This window comes from Arvicanthis niloticus, chromosome 17, assembly GCF_011762505.2.
Source record: "Arvicanthis niloticus isolate mArvNil1 chromosome 17, mArvNil1.pat.X, whole genome shotgun sequence".
Taxonomy (NCBI): domain Eukaryota; kingdom Metazoa; phylum Chordata; class Mammalia; order Rodentia; family Muridae; genus Arvicanthis; species Arvicanthis niloticus.
In genome coordinates, this window is record NC_047674.1 from 21,167,999 (window position 1) to 21,175,012 (window position 7,014).

At 45.6% G+C, this 7,014-nt stretch overlaps 1 long non-coding RNA gene across 1 annotated transcript; it reads right to left on the reverse strand.

Moving 5' to 3' along the window:
- Positions 1 to 2,994: 2,994 nt before the first annotated feature.
- On the reverse strand, positions 2,995 to 7,000 carry LOC143434827 (uncharacterized). The gene is made up of 3 exons (XR_013104623.1): positions 6,828 to 7,000; positions 5,800 to 5,921; positions 2,995 to 4,832 (listed from the first exon to the last, which is right to left on the reverse strand). It is a non-coding gene; the product is annotated as an uncharacterized LOC143434827 (long non-coding RNA).
- Between the last annotated feature and the right edge of the window lie 14 nt (positions 7,001 to 7,014).

Consider the following 7,014-nt stretch of genomic DNA (forward strand, 5'->3'; position numbering starts at 1 on the left):
AAGACTATCTTGGTTTCACCAAGATGAAACCCTTAGCTGAGATTCAGTATGTGGAAGATACAGGGAGAAAAAAAGAGGACCAAAAAGATACATTCACTTGGGGAAGTCTCCAAAGACATAACGTTGAGAACCACTACTTTCGTTGCTTAGAGACAAAATTCTTGTTGGTCTTTTTTCACTTGGAGGCAGACTCTCAGAGACCAAGGGATCTGGGTGGACTCTTGTGACTTGAATCATAGTGGGCAGGCAAGCAGACCCTTCAACCAGACTGTTACCTGCAGCACCTTCCCAAAAACCAGGTCGAGTCCTCTCAGCAGCAGCACTGCTTCTTGCAGCCACACTTCTGCTGGCAGCAGCACTTCTGCTGACAACAGCCCTTCCCACAGCCGCAGCCACAGCCACAGGAGCCACAGCCACAGGAGCGGCAGCAGGAACGGCGGCAGCAGCAGACTACCACAGGCTTGCAGCAGCCACAGCAGCCGCAGCAGCTACCGCAGCAGCCACCACAGCCACCACAACCACAGACCCGGTAGCATCTGTAGGTGGTGCAGCTGTTGCAGCCTCCGCAGCCACCGCAGCCACCGCAGCCACCGCAGCCACCGCAGCCACCGCAGCCACAGCCACCGCAGCTACCACAGCCACCGCAGCTACCACAGCCTCCACAGCCACAACCTCCACAGCCTCCACAGCTGCCACAGCCGCCACAGCTGCCACAGCCACCACAGCCGCCGCAGCCTCCACAGCCGCCACAACCACAGCAACCCATAGTATCAGTAGAAAGGACTCGGATACAGTGAGAAGAGAGACTCAGGAGAGGAGTGGGAGATGTGATGCTTCTCCTGCAGGGCGAGCCCTTAATATACCCCCCTCCAGGGGGAAGCAGCAGCACACATGACCACTTCCCTGTTCAGCTCAGAGTCACGAAAGAGTCTCAGATGTGTTATTTACTTCCCTTTTGAACACAAGCTAGATTTATTAGACTACTTCTTTTGTTCCTTTACCTAGGCGATGTGCCTAACGGCCCAGAAAGCTGGCATCCATCAGTCTACTGAGAAGGCCCACATAGTACCATGAGCAATGTTTCAACTGGTGGTTTCACATCGGAAAGACACAGGAGAATCTCCTCAAGTCTTCCTTTCCCATTTTCTTATCCCAAACTGGAAACATGAAAATTTTCAGGCATAAATGTCATTGTCAAAAACAATCCAGCCAGCCTGCCAGAGCTTGTCCACTGAGCAGTGGGAGATCTGGCTCCCTCCTCCTACAGAGACTCTGTTTTAATATTCAGTGTCTTTAACAAACACTGTGTGATTGTTTAAAAAGCATGAGGAATCCACAACAGTCTATGATCTGTTTTCTTTTTATAAATTCCCATTGAACTTTAAACAGGCACAAAGCCTATCTTAGAATGAAAACGTGGTTAGAGTGTTTTAAAGTTTTATCAATTGATATCCAAAAGGAAAATCTGCATGTCAAGCTATTGGTCCACAATGGTAGACACATAAAGAGAAATAAATTAGACAGACACGGGGGTAGGGGTGATAAATTAGCATATTTGAAGATATATCATCACAATGGACTATTTGATTCTATAGTAAGTATTATTTATGAAAATCAAATAATCATCCATTTCAGCTTTGACTAAGATTAGTGATACAGGTATGTCAAAAGTAACATAGAAAAGTTAAATTGACACTGATCTGAATATAAATTAACAATGCCCATCGAAAAGGATCCCTGTAGAGAAATTAATAAGAAACATAGAGACAGTTAACAGCAGCAAAATGGTCCCACTTCTGTGAAGGGTGATGGGGTGGTAGGTAGGAAGGAAGGAACGTGGAAATAATGGAAACACACAAACTCATTTACTTACTTAGTGGTTCAGACATGTTCAAAATCACCAATGTGGTCAGCCTCACCCAGCTTCACTTGGTGTGATAGAGGCAGCCCCATTACCCAGCTTTAAAACAGAAGCCAGACAAGGAGCATGGGGTTCAGCTTCAGGACCTCTCAGCAGAGCATAGTGAGGACTCCATAAATCTTTAATACCTACTTGAGAAATATTTCCCTTTTAGGTGAGTTTCTACCAACTATACAGCTTTGAAACAACAGACTGGAAAATGCTGTGGGGAGACATGACAGCAAGGTTTTGGTTTTGTTATTGTTGTTGACTTGTGTTTTATCATTTTCTTCTTCTCCTGCTCCTTCTTTTCTCCTTCTTCTTCTTTTTTTTTCACCTTGGTACTACTGACATTTTGAGCCAGAAAATCCCTTTTTAAGGAGGACTGGCCTATCTATTGTAAGACGCTGAGCAATATCTCTGACACAAAGCCAAGCAGGAAGACAACCTTTATCCTATGTTCAACACCTGAGAATGTCTCTGCCAAGTTGAGTCCTGAAAGCAAAATAGTCCCCTGTGATTGTAATCCACCATTCTGTGACTATGTAGGGGGAACAACGAATACCATAGCGACCTAAAGGGAATGGTGTGGCATTTATAATTAGTCCTTTGAAGTATGCATTTGAATTTGGTATTAAAAAAATCTTTTTTTTTCTTAAATATTTGGCGAGGCATCCGGGATGCTAAGTTGCTTGGTGTCCCAAGAAAGTGGGTGAGGGAGCTGCTTGTCTTTTATCTGCACATGGCTCCATCATCCCATCCTCAAAGATAGACCATGTCTTCTAGAAATTGACATCTGCTGTCATCTAGGTTGTCTTCCTCCTCCTCCTCCTCCTCCTCCTCCTCCTCCTCCTCCTCCTTCTCCTCCTCCTCCTTCTCCTCCTTCTCCTCCTCCTTCTCCTCCTTCTCCTCCTCCTTCTCCTCCTACTCCTCCTCCTCCTCCTCCTCCTCCTCCTCCTCCTCCTCCTCCTCCTTCTCCCCCTTCTCCCCCTTCTCCTCCTTCTCCTCCTCCTCCTCCTCCTCCTCCTCCTCCTCCTCCTCCTCCTCCTCCTCCTCCTCCTCCTCCTTCTTCTTGGTGTATTTCATGGGGACTCAAGTTACAAGGAATTATAGATTACTTGGGGCATGAAGCCAGCTGGTGCTGAAGACTCTGGACTCTGTCACCCACCTACCATGGAAATTCATGAGAAGAAAGGGGGATTTTTTTTGAGCCAGCCTGGGAAGTTCATTTTGAAACACATCATAACAAGTTCTCAAAACCCACAGAGGCCTTGCCAGGTAGCTTTCCTGTGAATTAAGAGGAAAGGGGAGGTGTTCTGACATCTTAACATAGAAGCTGGAATGTGAGAGGGTTAAGGGGCTTTGCTTCTTGGTAAGGGGATGACAGTGACTCTCCATTAATCAGAGAGGAGGTGAACCTAGGACAGACCCCTCTGAATGTCATGGACAGATGTGAAGCAGGAGCCGAGGAATCCTGATACATGACCAGGAAATGTATTTTCCCCAAACAAGACCACAGGAAGGTCACATGTGAGCTTGAAAACTGATGTCAAATCAAGACTAAATATTTCAGAAATGTGTTTTTACAGGAAGCATCACGGGAGGAAGTAAATACTAAAGTAAGCAAGTCTGTGTGGTGAGGCATATTCTATGAGGAAATGCACTCAGGGTCTTGTGAATCCTCCAGGGAAGTTGGTAGAAACAAGGAAGTAGCTACCTGCCAAGGTGGGGCCACGGGTGTATTTAAGGGTCTCTTGAAGCAAAGGCCATCACATCTCTCTCTCCTCTCCTGAGTCTCTCTCCTCACTGCACCTGAATCCTCTCTACTGACATCATGGGTTGTTGTGGCTGTGGAGGCTGCGGCTGTGGCAGCTGTGGTGGCTGTGGCAGCTGTGGTGGCTGTGGTGGCTGCGGCTGTGGCAGCTGTGGTGGCTGTGGCTGTAGTGGCTGTGGCTGTGGTGGCTGTGGTGGTTGTGGTGGCTGTGGTGGCTGCTGCGGTAGCTGCTGCGGCTGCTGTGGCTGCTGCAAGCCTGTGGTAGTCTGCTGCTGCCGCCGCTCCTGCTGCAGCTCCTGTGGCTGTGGCTCCTGTGGCTGTGGCTGTGGCTGCGGGAAGGGCTGTTGTCAGCAGAAGTGCTGCTGCCAGCAGAAGTGTGGCTGCAAGAAGTGCTGCTGTTAGCGTGGCTGCTGGCCTCTGGTTCTAAGCCATGAAATGCTTGGGGCCTTGCTCATTGCACTTGCTAAGACTTTTTGGCCACTGTTGACTTTCTGTCCTTCTTACCTACCCGCCCTGTTGGCTTCCCTTCTTCTCATCTACCCACTGGAAATGCCTTTGCGGCCTTTTGTGCTCTGAATTTTCTGGTTTGTTTCTTCACCTTTTTAAAATATCAAAGCTCATACAATTTCTTCTTTCTGTCTTCTGGAACTTAGTATTCATTCGATACGAATATATTTGCTGTGATCTTTTTAATCTTGACTAGCATATATTCTCAACATCATGGGTAAAAGCAAAGCTGTTTTTCTTAAAATAAATATATTTATATTATGAGCTTAACCATGAAAATCCCTGATAGGTCGCTTTGTTGAAAAAACAATTAAGTTATGGCTAACTTTTTACTCTTTGTTAATATATATTCACTAACTTCTTTCCTACCTGTACAACTTTGTTTAAAAGAAAAGCAACTCCTCAATAAATAAAACAAAAACCTAACCTATTCTAATGTGTCTGCCTGGCTTATAAAATGTGCTCTTGCATGGGGGAGGCCAGTGAAACAAAAGACCGCGACATTCAGACTTCAGTGAGGTTTATTGGTAGCTGTGTAGTCCTTATCTTGTCTTGGGATACATTTTACAATAGAGATGTAAACTAGGAGAACATTTGCAGCCATTGGCACCCATGTCATCTCCTGCAGGGACTATCATGGCCTACCTGCAACTGAACAACAGTTTAAGTATCAAACAAGTCACAGTCTTACCCTTACCCTCCCAGCTCCATCACCAACACCAGTAAACAGGTGGTGAGTGCTGTACTAGTCCAGGTGCTCAACCAAGCACTGGATAGCCAAAGGTAAACAAAGCCTGGTCCTCAAAAGTCAGCATCAAAGACAGAGATGAGTAAATCAGAATCAATTATCGCAGCTTCCTAATTCTTTGTCGGATCTCCCTTTCTGCACTCCTATCCAGACTATGTAGATAGGTTTTCTGTGTACTTTGTGGGGCCACATTGCAGACTACTGACACTAAGAGATTCTCAATTTGCTTGCTAGACAAGCCACCCAGACTTTCCACAATGAGAGAACAAGAGCACAACTCAGAAACCACCCCATCCCATCCCCCTCCCTCCTCTTCTGTAATCACACTCCAGCCTGAATAGTTCCCTCTCCATGCAGCTAACAGTGTGCCCATTCCCACACATCCTAGTTCAACCATGAGCACTGACCGACCCTGGTAAAAACCCTAGCCTGGGAGAGAAGTTTACTCTCTAGGTTTCTCTGATGAGAGCTACTTCAGGGTTATTCTGAGATAAATTTCCCCTTCCCTCTGAACTGCATCCTGTCTTTCTCGCCTTAGACATAAAAATTTCATTTGATCTCCCAGTAAGTTTTACCAAGCTGATCACTGGGCAGAGCTGACTACTCCTACCCACAAACCTTCCTTCCCAGCCTTCCTGCATCCTTTCCACTAAGCTGTTGTGCCCTTGTGGCTGACCTTGTGCCCGCTGATAACCTATCTGACCACTCCTTCCAACACTGAAACACCAAGTCTCAGAACCTACCTGTTTCTCTTCTCCTCCCTCCGACTCATCAAACCTACCTTCCCTCATGATCTCCTCTTTCCCCTAGCCCCACCCCAACCCAAGGAACTTAACACATTCTGCCCAACTATAAAACTCACATACTTACCAGGCTTATGGTTTGGTGTTCCCCTCACCAAACTCCATCACCAACCACAATGCAAATTCCTGGGAGATCTTTTCCACAAGGAAAGGTTAGTATTGACAGAGCTAAACCACCTAGAGGAGTAACTGACAGATCCATAGTATTATATAATTATACTTTTACATCATTTTAAAATATATAATTATATATAATTAATAACTTCTTAATAAGTGATTTTAAAATGTGGTTTTCTTACATGCAAACGCAGAGAATAGGGCCAAAACTTGCCAAGAGCCACACACAAGTCAGCAACTATTAAGCATGGCTAGCCCCTCCTGTGAGGCTACCCTCACCCTTTCCAAAACAGGATCCAGATAACTCCTCAAAATCTGAGGTCTTTCATGGATGGATACGGAGCAGACCAAGACACCACCTTTCACCTTTCAAACTATGTCAAACACTCTCTGGGAGAGCCAGTTTTGCTGAAACCGTGTGTTGCCCAATGCACAGAATTCTTCCACACCCAAGGTGTGGCTATGCACTCACAAGCAGCCTTTGCAGAACCCATGGTGGTCGGGGGAAGGCAAGAGAAAAATTCAAACAAGAGGTGCAGAGATTCAAGATTCCTGCAGGACTGTTAACCAATGTCATTTCTGCTTGCTGGGATTTTTGTAAAGCCAAGGAGTCTTTCTTTGGAGGACTATTTTTTTTTTTTACTTCCATAAATTAACTTTCAAACATTTAAGTATTTCTGTTTTAACCAATAGGGAATTTATGTTAAATAAATAAAGTTAAATTTAAAAGCCTTTGGGAGCTGGTATATATAGCTCAGTGGTACATACCTATGGCACCAGGACCGTTATGCGAAATATGAACTATTTGTACCAAAACACTCTTAAAGCACCAGGAAAACACCCACCCACACCCTTGGAATCTGGAGAAACAGTGCTTATAAATTTGGCTCGGAAGCCAGGATGTCCCAACTGAAAGCTATGCCTCTGTAGCCTTAAGTAATCCTTTTCTTTGTTTGCAAACTGGAGGTCACGGCATACCTTTCTCCTGATTCTTAGTTGAAATTAACGAATTCATAGGAAGAAATAAAGCAGAGGATCAGACCTGGTTTCCCTTCATCTTGCCCTACTACGCTCAGCACATAGCTTGAAGTTGCTCTCTTCAGGTACTGGCTTCACGTTTTTAGCCCTTTACAAACTGGCTCAGGGACTTCTACCCTCCGGATCA